A 13,446-nucleotide genomic window follows, 5' to 3' on the forward strand; every position below is an offset into this window, starting at 1 on the left:
AAGACAGACAGACGCTCAACCACTGAGCCACCCAGGTGCCCCTGCTCAATAAATTTTAAGGGATCATACAGACTTTTGGCAAGAAAATGACCTTCTTGTGGAGGTTCCTTGAGATCTCTACTGAGCATTAAATTAATTCCTTCCTTTAAAGGTTGAGTCTTCTCCAGAATAGAGAACCATATCTTCCTTCCCATAATCATCAAATTCTGTTTACCTCCTAACTGAGGATGTGGTCATTCTCTGGAAATACTTGAATTCATTCCTGAGGGAGGGCCACGGCAGGTCCCCATTCTTATTGATGCCTATGTTCTGGGACACAGCAAGGATGCAGCTTAGCAGACAAACACAGACAGCCCAGCTTGGCAGGAAATTGTCTCCTTGGATTCTAGGCTTTTAGAAAACAATCAAAGACTAACCAATTTGGGTCCTAAATATCTGAGTAGTTTGACTGGAAACTTCATGCATTAAAAAAAATTCTGATACTTTGGAGAACAATAAAAAGGAAGGGAAACTTGGTTAGGAAAAAAACTTTGGTAAATAGAATTGAGAAAAAAAAGTTTAGCTATGTATCAAGCACTTACTATGATTAAAAAGTCTATGAAACAAAGAAGCTACTTCTATTTTTTAGCACACAGGCCTAACTGAAGACCACAGAAGTGTGAGGCTTCCCCACCCCCCTGGGCCACTTCCTCTTTACTGTTTTCTCTTAGAAAAAACAGAGAGTACTCTTGCTGCCCCAAAATGTCATAGCGCTGTTTGAAGGGGTTTTCTAGTCATCCTTACTGTTTGGAAGTGTGCATGCCATTTTCATCATCTGAAGAGTCAGGGAGCACATTAGGTTAAGCTCTTGCAGAAGCAGTCCATGAATCCAGAATTTGGATATATGTGGCTTATAAAGACAGAGCTTCCAGGAGAAACCAATAAGGGAGTGGGGGAAATGAAGAAGAGAGAATGGGAAGAACAAGGGAACACCCCTCAACATTAGCTTTGCCTTGAAGCAAAGGAGCTGAGCTTTGGGACCTCACATCAGCCTATCTTTGGCTATAAGCTGCAGAATGCATTGTGTGGGATGAAACATAAAATTCCAAGGTACTTCCAGCTCACTACAGTGCGGTAGGGTAGTCTGCAGGGCTGTGGTAATGTGTAGGTGCTAGTTGTTAACAGCAAAATGTGAAAAAAAGCTGGGTATGAGCTCATAGAACCTGGGTGGAGATTCAGTTTGCTACTGAGAGTTTCCTGTTAACTTCCTCTGTGGGGCTCACAACACTTGAAGTCCCAAACTTCTATTAAAAATTCAAAATTGGGCAGCTTGGTGGCTTAGCGGTTTAGCCCTGCCTTCAGCTCAGGGAGTGATCCTGGAGACCTAGGATCGAGTCTCACATTGGGCTCCTTGCATGGAGCCTGCTTCTGTCTCTGCCCCTCTCTCTCTCTCTCTCTGTGTGTGTGTGTGTGTGTGTGTGTGTCTCATGAATAAATAAATAAAATCTTTAAAAAATAGAAAGATTAAAAAAAATAAAAGTTCAAAATTTCTAGGGGCTAGAATTAAAGTGTGAATGCCCACGAACTCAGACCTGAGCTTGGATCCTAATTCACAAAAGAAATTAGAAAAATCATTATTACTGGTTTGACTCTTTGTTACCATATCCATAAAATGGAACAATTATTCCTACATCATAAAGTTCATTCATTTATTCGAACGGTTGAGAAAGTTGCCTGCCCAGAGGATTCAGAAAGTGCTCAGCAGTTACCTCAGCTCATTGTAATGTTAAAATCTCCCTCGGAATATCCCAATATCTTTTTAGTAAAAAGAGCCTGCAAAATTCCCCTTGTTCAGGGAGACACACCTTTGGAAATGATTTCCCATGATCGCCTTGTTTGTACAAATAAAGTTGACTTTGTAAGGCACCTCCCTTTGGTGTAGTCCCTGTCTATAACTCATCAAGGAGCGGGCCCACTTTGGTTTGGTAACTAACAGTCCTGGCATAGTAAATAGTCAATACATAATCAAGAAACGAAGGCCACCTAGTGGCTCAGGGGTTGAGCCTCTGCCTTTGGCTCAAGTTCTGATCCAAGGGTCCAGGGATCCAGTCCCGCATCGGGTTTCCTGCAGGAAGCCTGCTTCTTTCTCTGCCTGTGTCTCTGCCTCTCCGTGTCTCTCATGAATCAATAAATAAAATCTTTTAAGAATAACAAAATAATTGAAAAATAAAACACATTTTTACATCTGATTGTAAAGACCAGATTATGAGCAGGTTTTTCATACACTGAATGAGAAAGAGAGAGAGAGGGAGGGAGAGAAAGAATGGGGGCGGGGGGCGGGGGACACTGGGGCCCTGGCCCTCAGCCCCTAGTACCCCCAGTGACCACATCACTGGAACAACCAAAAATAGCCCTGTTAATTTTCAAAACTTTTAGAGAGGCAATACTGCCTCTGTTGAATGAGAACCACTTTTTCTTGAGAGTGGGGAGTTGCTTGATCCAAAGAACAACATTCTGGCGCCTCTTTCTTCCGAGGAAGACGAAGCTAACCCTTTTCTAACCCGGTCCGCGGCGTTCCGCCCAGAGACTGATGACGCGGCGCCATGGCCTCGGGTTTTGATTGGGCAGCTGAGAAATGAAACTAGCGGATTAAAAGGAGGGAAACCCCCAACGCTCTCCGCAGTCCTGTCGCTAGCCTGGGCCGAGACCCCTCGGTGACCGTGGCCGGGCTCCTGGCTGGGCGCCGCCGCGCCGGAGCGCGCTCGCGGTGAGTCCCCCCCCACCCCCGGGCCGCGCCTCCCCTCCGCGGTCCCGACCGCCGGCTCCCGCGGCCTGCGGCTCCCCGGTCCTCGCTCCGGCCCGGCGGGTAGCGGGGCGCCTGGGTTCGCCGCCCCCGCGCTCGGCGCAGACCCGCCGGGGAGCGGCGCGGAGGCTGAAGCGCGGCGCGCGGCGGGCAGCACCCTCCGGGGCGCCCTGGCTGGATGGCTAGCTCCCCGCGCGGGACTGGGCTGGACCGACGGAATAGCTAAGTCATCGATGGGGTGCGTGGGTGGGGTGGGTGGTGGCGGGCGCTTCTGTTCCGGGCTTCCCAGCCTCCGCCTGAAGGTTCTTTCCCTGCGAACAGCGCGGAGGAGGAGGAGCGAGCCGGTCACTGAAGGGCGGCGACCGGCCGAAAGCAGCTGTCCACGGGGCCTAGGACAAGACCTGCCTCGGTGAGTGGGGGGCGCGTCCGGCGGAGCGCTGGGCCTTCCTTGGGTGCCCTCCTCTCCATTTTCCTTTAGGGTTCTAGGGCTTGTGTCTAAATCCAGATTGTGTCACACTGTTTTGTGTGACATTTCTATGGCAGCTTATGTGTTTGTTTTTGTAAAAGCTTTATTGAGGGACGTCTGGGTGGCTCAGAGGTTGGGCATCTATCTGCCTTTGGCTCAGGGCATCGCACTAGGGTCCCGGGATCAAGTCCTACATCGGGCTCCCTGCTTGGAGTCGGCTTCTCCCTTGCCTCTGTCTCTGCCTCTCTATCATTAATAAATAAATAAATGAAAATCTTTAAAATAATAAAAAAAGCTTTATTGAGATATAATTCACAGACCATACTATTCGTGTCCAACGTAACACCACTCAGTGAGTGTATTCACAGAGATGTGCAGACATCACTTCAATTTTAGGACATTTTCCTGATCCCAAAAGAAACCCTGTACCCATTAGCAGTCATTTCCTATTTCTCCTCAACACCTCAGGCCTAAGGAACCACTCACCTTTCTGTCTCTAAGGAGTTGCCTGTTCTTGACATTTTATATTCAAGGAATCAAACCATTTATGGTCTTTGGTGATTGGCTTCTATGACTTTATATGATGTTTTCAAAGGTCATCCATATTATAGCAAGTAGCTGTCCTTATTTTTTTTTTTTACTGCTGAATAATACTCCATTGTATTGATATATCACATTTTGTTTATCCATTCATTATTCAGTAGGTACTCGGGTTGTTTCTACTTTTTGTGGTATTAAGAATGATATTGTTATCAACATTCTTTTTTTTTTAAGATTTTTTTTTATTTATTTATTTATTTATTTATTTATTTATTTATTTATTTATTTATTTATTTATTCATAGAGACAGAGAGAGAGAGGTAGAGACACAGGCAGAGGGAGAAGCGGGCATCATACAGAGAGCCTGACATGGGACTCGATCCCGGGTCTCCAGGATCACGCCCTGGGCTGCAGGCGGCGCTAAACCGCTGCACCACTGGGGCTGCCCTGTTATTAACATTCTTGTACAAGTTTTCAGATTGGACAGAAGTTTTCAATTCTCTTGGGTATATACCTAGGAGTGGAGTTGCGGGGTCATATGGTAACTCTATGTTTAACCTTTTGAGGAACTGCCAGACTGTTTTCCAAAGCTGCTGCACCATTTTACATTCCCACCAGCACTATATGAGAATCTCAATTTTTCTACATCCTCGCCAACACTTGATATTTTCTATTTCTTAAATTATAGTCATCATAGTGAGTGTGAAGTGGTATCTCATAATGGCTATAATATGCATTTCTCTAATGATGACTGAGGATGCATTTTTTTAAATTACAAAATTAAAATTTTTCTTTATTATTATTTTTAAAATATTTTATTTATTCATGAGACACACACACACACACACACACACACACACAGAAAGAGAGAGAGAGAGAGGCAGAGACATAGGCAGAGGGAGAAGCAGGCTCCCTGCAGGGAGCCTGATGTGGACTCGATCCCAGGACCCGGGATCATGCCCTGAGCTGAAGGCAGATGCTCAACCAGTGAGCCACCCAAGTGTCTCTACAAAATTATTTTTAGAAAGAATTTACATGCTGAGGTTTTGAGAACTTTAACTGTCTACATCACATGTCCAAAGTCACAGAGCCTAGACTCAAAACAAGTCTCTCTAAGGCAAATGCTTGAACTCCATCCCCTCTTTCCTAAAAGAGAATCTGTGATAAAACTCTTCAAGAAAATTTCTCTTGATATCTCTGTTAGAAAGGGAACCGCTGCACAAGATGAATCTCTGCATGGACTAAATGGTTCATTTCTTATTTGCTATTAGAAACCCAAATGTGCAAATAACTTTTTGGTCTCTTAATTTTTCTTTGTAAAAAATAAGTGTTTCCAGAGCACCTGGGTGGCTTAGTCAGTTAAGTGTCTGACTTGATTTGATTGATCTGACTTGATTTCAGCTTAGGTCTCAGGGTTGTGAAAACAAGCCCCCAGTTGGGCTTTGTACTGGGTATAGAGTCTGCTTAAGATTCTCTCTCAACCTCTTCCTCTGCTCCTTCTCCTTCTCTCTCTCTCTCAAAAAAAAAAAAAAAAAAAAAAAAAAAGTGTTTCCTTGACATCCTCACACTGGATCTTAGATGAAGTAGTGACACTTTCTTGGTATGCAGTACTTTTTTTCTCTCTCTTTTAAAGATGTATTCATCCACTGTTTTAGAGAGTGTGAGCGTGGGTGGGGCAGAGGGTGAGAGTCCCAAGCAGACTCCACATAGAGCTCAGAGCCCCATATGGGGCTTGAGACCATGACCCAGCCAAAACCAATAGCCAGACGCTCAATCGACTGCACCACCCAGATGCCCCAGCATGAAGTGATTTTGTGCTTTTCTTCATGTCAGTGCCCTTTGGACTTCTCCTTCCCACTGTCATCAGGACATGGAATGTGGAAAGACAAAAGCTTAAACTTTGTTTAAATGCATAATTATCCAAATATTTTGAGTACACATTTTTCTCTAGATATCTATTCATTTTATACTACTATCAATTTTACTTTAGATATTACCAAAACTTACTTTTTCTCTTTTTTTTACAGTTAAAAATTCAGGTTGTGTAGTCTTAAAAGTGACATCCAGAAGCCTCATAAACCCACCTACATAGGAACACAGCAGTTGTAGAGGTGGAGAGAGGAGCAACCAGAATTAGAGTTCAAATATACCTGACCAACAGCTGTGACACACTGGGGACTTTAACATTCACTGGGGACTATAAACTTTGACACAGATCACTTAATTCTCTGAAGACTGGATCCAACAATCACGATGAATACAAGAATGTGCTATGGTAGCATGGTGAGTTCCAGACAAACCCGAGAATTCGGTACAGCTGGGGAAGGAGGCCTAAGTCCTGAGACGGTCTTAGAAGCAGAACTGATAGATCTCAGGGAAAGTGATGAAATAGTTGACCTCACCTGCGAATCGCTAGAACCTACAGTGATTGACCTAACTTGCCACGACTCTGTTGTGATTACTGAAGAAAGGAGGCGACGAGGGGGGAACACAAGGTCATTCCAAGGCCAAACTGGCAGCTCTGTGGTGAGCAGTGATAAGGAGGAGTTGATGAGAAACAGGGATGTATATGTGACCGACAGTACCTGCCATAATGCCCTGGAAGAAGAAGCTGTAAGTTGCACACTACCTGGTTATATTCGGTGCCGAATTTGTATGGATGGGTACTCGGAGATTGAACTAAGTAGGCGACACATTTACTCTACAGAATGTGGCCATATCTTCTGTAGTCGGTGCCTCTGCATGTCCCTTAAATATAATAAAAATTGCCCAGTTTGTTTGAGGAAAATCAACTGCTATCAGTACCACCGCATTTTTGTATGAGGTGTGTTGTGTTATTCAGGACAGAACCCTTGGGATGGAAACATGTCCTCGTGCAGAAAATATGGATTCTTGCCATCCAATACACTGGACTCAAAAGTCTGCTTTAAAAAATTGCTCTCTGGAGTATGTGAAAAACTCGTTCATTTCTCACACAATATGAGACTCTTTTTGATTCCCTTTGGTTTCACGCTTCAGGGCTGGGCTTTGGTACTCAGTGTGCCACAGACTGGTGGTTGACCTCAAAGCAATTTTTCCTTTTTTTTTCTTCATAGTATTCCAATTTTTAACTGACTACACATGGGCATTTTGGATCATGTAAACAAGGGCAACATCCTAGAGATGGTGGAGCAAGTGGATGGAAGGAACCTGGGAGACTAACAATTTTGTGAGTCAGCACCACCATACAAATTTGGACTTTTACTTGAGAGATAAATAAACTTTATTCTGTTAAAGCAACCCTATATGAGGTCTTCTTTAGAACAATGGAAACCGTATATTAATTAAGGGGCCAGGCAGTGTGCTGTCTCTGGGTTTCTTTGGATTTCCTGATTCCAGTGGAATGGAAGGAAGTCAGTTCCTTCTGACCACCTCTCCAACCAGCAGGGTACAGATTGGTATGTGGGCAGATACCATGTCCCCTGGGACTAGTATGAGGACTAGTGTAGGCACATTGAAATCTAGAATTGTGGTTCCGTGCTCTCCTCTGTGCTCTGCCAGGCCAGAGAAGAGATGCCATCACCCTGGCTTTACAGGTGTGCCTGCCTTTACCACACTGGGCAGCTAATCAACAAATTGGCATGCTTCTCTATGAACAAACACATCGCCGTATCACCATTCCAGCTGCTCCAGGGTCACAGGTCTTGAGAAGACCTCCTTGCCACTCATGCCACACCTTCAGCTAAACACATACTCTTTCTTTTTTTGCAGAGGATCATATAGCACTCACAGTTCAGCCTGCACTTTAGAACTAGAGAACTTCAGTGCCCTTTCCTTTTCTCTTAGAATTAAATAGTAAAGTTTGTTCCTTATTTCTAAGGCCATAGCAGTGTTGTTCTCCAAGGCCCTGTGTCGTATCTGTTCACACACTGCACCCTCTGAAATGTTCCATACTCCAGGCTTTGGTTGCTTGACTTGGCACAGGATATGCAAGATAAATGTGGTATGCTCCCTTCTGTGGGTTCCTTTGTACATTCTAAGATGAAAAGGAGAAGAAAACACGAAAATGAAAAAAAAATGAACAATTTCTAAATATTATCTTCCTACATTTCAATAGATCATCTTATGCATCCCACTTTGGAGACTATTAAATGCTCTGTGACACAGCACAGTGTATCAGAAAACTGACTAATGATGGAAACATCTGAGGTGACTCTTTTTTTTTTTTGAGGTGCCTCTTAAATACAGATTCTGCTTTTGCACATACTGTCTCTGTGATTAGGATAAAAAGCAGACTCTCCAGTTTGTCAGCAGCCCTCAACCCTCCCTATTGCAGTCTACTTAACCCACTACACATTTCCCTTACCTGCAAAGCTCATACAGACATTTGAGTTTTTGACTCTGCTTTAGGGGAAAAAAAATAGAAGTGATTCTGACTTTTTCAAAAAAATCAAGATTAGTTTTATAGACAGCAAGATGCACTGATTTCAAGTGTATAATTAGATGAATTTGGGCAAATATATATAGTCATAATGACCAACACCCCAATCAAAACATAGAACAGTTCCATCATTCCAGAAAGTTCCCTTATGCCCCCTTCTAGTAAATCCCGACCACCCACAAGCAACCACTATTCTGATTACTGTCACCATACACATGCTTGGGAACACTAACTTTTATTACTTCATTGTCTAGCCCAGCTAGCTCATTGGGAAGGAAAATTTGATAGAGATTTAGATTTGGAGTATAAGTACTAGGCAGGGATCAAATGTTTTAGTGGCAGCACAATTAATACTACCTCTTTTAAGAATTGAAGCAAAAAATAAAAGACAAATACCATATGATTTCACTCATATGTGGAATTTAAAAGACAAAACGATGAACATATGGGAGAAAAAAGAGAGAGACAAACTAGGAAACAGACTCTTACTATAGAGATCAAACTGAGGGTTACCAGAGGGGAGGTGGGTGGGAGGATGGGTTTAATGGGTGATGGATTAAGGAGGGCACTTGTAGTGATGAGCATTGGGTGTTGTATATAAGTGATGAATCACTAAATTCTACACCTGAAATTGATATATTAATTAACTTAAATTTAAATAAGACTTTGAAGTAATCCCTGGGTGGCTCAGTGGTTGAGCATCTGCCTTTGGCTCAGATAGTGATCCTGGGATCCTAGGATCAACTCCCACACTGGGATCCCCACAGGGAACCTGCTTCTCCCTCTGCCTATGTCTTCGTCTCTCTCTGTGTCTTTCATAAATAAATAAATAAAATCTTTTTTTTTAAAAAAAAGAACTTGGGGATGCCTGGGTGGCTCAGTGGTTCAGTATCTGCCTTCGGCTCAGGGTGTGATCCTGGGGTCCTGGGATCAAGTCCCGCATCAGGCTCCCTGCATGGAGCCTGCTTCTCCCTCTGCCTATGTCTCTGCCTCTCTCTCTGTGTGTCTCTCATGAATAAATAAATACAATCTTAAAAAAAAATAACTTGAAGAAAATAAAATGATACTTTAAAACAAAATGAAACAGAAAAAAACCCCTAAAAGCCTTTTGTGTGGACAGGGGTACAATAACTATTAATAAATATTAATTTAATGCAAAAAAAGAGAATTGAAGCAAGAAAGTGTCAATAATAATAACTACCATTTATTAAGTAATAGTTATATTCCAGGCACAGTACTAGGTACTTCATACTCCTAGCCAGTCAAGGTATACACCTAGGCAAGAACAGGAAACCAACAGGATGTCAGAGCAGAAGTTGAAGTGAGTTGCCACAAAGCATATTAACATGAATAATTTGGCTGACTATTGTGCATGGCTGTGGGAAGAAGTGAAGTAAAGAAAAGAAGATTAAGGCCACATCATGAATAGGGAGCATTGTGTGCTGAGTTATAGAGCGTATTCTATAGGTGCTAAAGAGCCCTTAAAGGCTCTGGAGGAGAGCCCCCAGAGAAAGATTCTTAAGGATTCAGCATGATCTCAGTGAAGGTCAAAGATGCTGTTTGAAAGTTGAGGAAAAAATATGGAGGTGGAATTAAGAAGGGAAAATTCTGCTGTTGACTTTCCTCTCAAAATAGAAGTGAATTTAATGAAGTGTATAAGAAATAGGATGAAGTAACCTTGGTCTGGGAATTTGTTAGTCCACTGGTACTCTCCTGCCTTCAGATGTCTAACAGTTTCATTTTTATGCCAGCAGAGCTGTGCAAGCCCTCTAAACTGTGGCAGCTCCTAGGAGATGGTGTTTCTTCTGAAGCAGCAATGGCAGGACTCCAGGGGGGACAGCTGTGGAAGTTGGATTTAGCTTCCAGTCCTTTTTAGAAAAGTAGAAGCTCATTTGACCAGAGTGGATACGGGATTAGGAGATGTAGACATTCAAATGAATTTACTTGAAGCCCGATCTAGCTTTAGACCAATTTAATCTGGCAATGTGCATTTATCATTTTCTGATGTTCGCTGAGGTTACAGCAGAGAATGAAAGCCAAATTTCTTGAGCTGTAATATATCTGGATTTCATCAACCACAGATTGAAATTGAACTATTCAAGAAAGGGGTTAAGAGAGACAAGAGTAGAGAAGTCAGGCCCAAGTTTCAGCAAGGACTGGTCTTTTCTATTGTCTAGTCCAGAATGAATTTATGCATACTGTAAATATTAACTACACCTGCCAGGAGAAAACAAATTACTCTCCAAGAACCTAAAATTGTTACAAAGGATAAAATTTCCGTCCTTTCCTTAGCTACACCAATTAGGTCCCACTGATTTGATATTAAAATCTGTGTACTGGGATGATTGTCCCAGGGAGTTTTAATAAAATAGGTTTCAGTGACATCGTCAGCTCAGTGTCTGTCTCTAAAATAGTAGTTTCCCTGCAGCAAGAGCAGGGAACAGCAGCAGCCAACACCTGTAAAAATGCACATGAACTCCCAGTGTTTCTTACCTACTGGCTTCCTTTGGCTTTCCTGACAGCCTCATGGATATCTAGAACTGGCAAAAGTCTCAAGGCAGCACAGGCCTTTTTTGTCTGTAGGTTCTGGTATCCTATCTAGCCCTATCCAGTACTCCCTGAATGGGTTCGGGTCCTAGGCTAGTAAGCAAAGTTGAGCCCTACGGTCTATTCACAGTTAGGGACAGCCGGCTTTTCTGCCAGACTTATTTATAAACCATTTTAGACATTTGTTAATACACAGTATTTTAGAAGTTAAACATGTAGTTTTCTTCTTCCATTTCCAGTTTCATAGCTGCATTTCACAGTATTAAGCAGGTGGGCTTCTGATTTTGAGACAATCTTTTTCTGTTTCACTATCCAGGGGTCTATTTACAGACAGCTCTAACATCCTAACCCTCACTATATGGGAGACATTAATCAGGTTAGCATTTGATATGGGACCTTCCCTGACCCCCTTAGCTGTCACCAGGCAAAAATATCCTATAGGGCATATTCTGTTTACCTTCTGTAGTGGCACATAGAAGGCATTTGGTCCCAGGTGTGGCTCTGCCAGTATCACCGACCCTGTAAAAGTACAGCAGAGGGGCTGCCTGGTGTGACAGGATAGAGGAAGTAGCTACTCGCACTAGTTGGCTTCTCTGCTGAAAAAAGAGCCTTTAGAGAATGAGCTTCTGCCTTTCCTCTGAACAAGCCCAAGCCACAGAGAAAACAGCTGTTCTAGTCTCCAACCAGAAGAGAGAAGGTGCAGTGCATTGCTAGGCATGGGCCATTCATTAGTTCACTCATTCATCTGCTCATTTACCTGGTATTTATTAAATTTCATAGTGTGGTAGGACTATGTAGTCAAAAAGTTGTATAAGACAGGCCTTTCCTCCAAGATGTTCACAGCTAGTGGAGAAGAAATGTGAAATGTGAAAAATAGTTGTAATACAATGTAATACAATGAAAGAAATAATGCAGTGTAATAAAAGCTACAGTAGAAATATCTGCCAGGTCCTCGCTGAAGCACAAAAGAGGAAATAACTGTAACTTCCTTGGAGACTAGAAGATGGAAAATTGAACTTTTGGGTTATATTCAGCTCTGTTGGAGTTCTTGAAGATTAATACCTATGTATATCTCTTGTTATATTTCTTCTTCTCTGAAGGAGAAGATTCGTAAACAATCTGCTATACCAGTGTCAGCTCATTATGTGCCAGGTGCTGCTAAGTCCGTTACATACAGCATCTCATTTAATCCTCACCACAATCCTATGAGGTAAGTATTGTCATCTATATTTTGTATATGTTAAGACTGAGGCTTGGAAAAAGAAAAGTAAATTTATGACTTTGTTTTTGGTTTTTTCCCCCCCTACAAATAGCATGGTAAAATCTAGTAGTGTAGTTTCTTAGACATCACCGTCCACTGCTTACCCTCAACTTTGTTTTTAAACAGTGAAATAAAAAGTGGAAGTGTCCCTTTATGAAATCTGGGACCTCATGCTATATAGGTTTTGGCATCACAAACTTTAGAGGTGGAAGGGAGTCTTAGGAAATCACATTTTATAGGAGGAACTGATTCTCAGAGGAGTTACATATTTTAGCCAACATATTCAATGTTCTGGGTTCTTCAGTGGGAGAGAAGTCTTCTGTCTTCTAAGAAGGCCAGTATTTTTGCCCCAGGGCTACAGACTCTAGGATTTAGTACAATCATCTTTATTGAATGCTGTTAAACATTTCAGCCAAGCAGCAGCTGAGTGGCTCAGTTCATGATCTTGGGATCCTGGGATCAAGCCCCATGTCAGGGAACTTGCGACTCCCTCTCCCTCTGCCCCTCTCCCCTTTTTGTGCTGTTTCTCTCAAATAAATAAGAAAATATATATATATATATATATATATATATATATATATATATATATATATATTTAGATTTTATTTATTTATTGAGACAGAGAGAGAGAGAGAGAGAGAGGCAGAGACACAGGCAGAGGGAGAAGCAGGCTCCATGCAGGTAGCCCGATGTGTGATTGGATCCCAGGACTCCAGGATCACACCCCGGGCTGTAGGCAGCGCTAAACTGCTGCGCCATCGGGGCTGCCCAAAGAAAATATTTTTAACAGTTTCAGCCAACAACATAAATTTTCAAGATGAAACAAAATTATTATTTTTTTAAACTTAGGAACATAGTTCCTAGCTGATCATCAAAATTTCATAGCCATTTGTTTGATAAGGAGTTTTATCCAACAAATGACATGCTCTGCTTTTTTTTTCTTTTTTTTCTTTTGGTACCATTGGTATTATAATAAAGAGCAATTTGTAACTGAGTGGCACTAATGGAAGGAAGTGCTGCTGAAAGGAAATATGAAGTTATATATTTAATTTTTTAATTTTAATTTTTTTGCTGTGAAGGTCAAGATGAAATTTACCATACATATCATACTTGCTATGGTGAGCAAGTTACAGCACTACTCAGTAGCTGTTCACAATTTAGTGAAGGGCTAGACATGAAATCTAACAAACTAATTATGTACAGGTATGCAGAAAAATCTAGGGTGCTACAGAAATGTATAAAGCACTGATTCTCAACTGGGAATGAGTCCTACTCCCATACACCTAGTAGATATTTGGCAATGTCTGGAGATATTTGACTATCATAACAAGAGGGGGCGGTGAGCTACTAGCATCTAGTGAGCAGAAGCCAGAGACATGGCTAAACATCCTAAAATTCACAGGACAGTCCCCACAACAAAAACTAGCTAG

The 13,446-nt window shown here is 42.2% G+C and overlaps 1 long non-coding RNA gene across 1 annotated transcript; it reads left to right on the forward strand.

Annotated features, from left to right (window-relative positions):
* The first annotated feature begins 2,627 nt into the window (after positions 1 to 2,627).
* Positions 2,628 to 7,067, forward strand: LOC129504196 (uncharacterized). Its single transcript, XR_008663315.1, has 3 exons — positions 2,628 to 2,746; positions 3,104 to 3,191; positions 5,816 to 7,067. It is a non-coding gene; the product is annotated as an uncharacterized LOC129504196 (long non-coding RNA).
* Positions 7,068 to 13,446: the final 6,379 nt, after the last annotated feature.

This window comes from Nyctereutes procyonoides, unplaced genomic scaffold (assembly GCF_905146905.1).
Source record: "Nyctereutes procyonoides isolate TBG_1078 unplaced genomic scaffold, NYPRO_anot_genome, whole genome shotgun sequence".
Classification (NCBI taxonomy): Eukaryota; Metazoa; Chordata; class Mammalia; order Carnivora; family Canidae; genus Nyctereutes; species Nyctereutes procyonoides.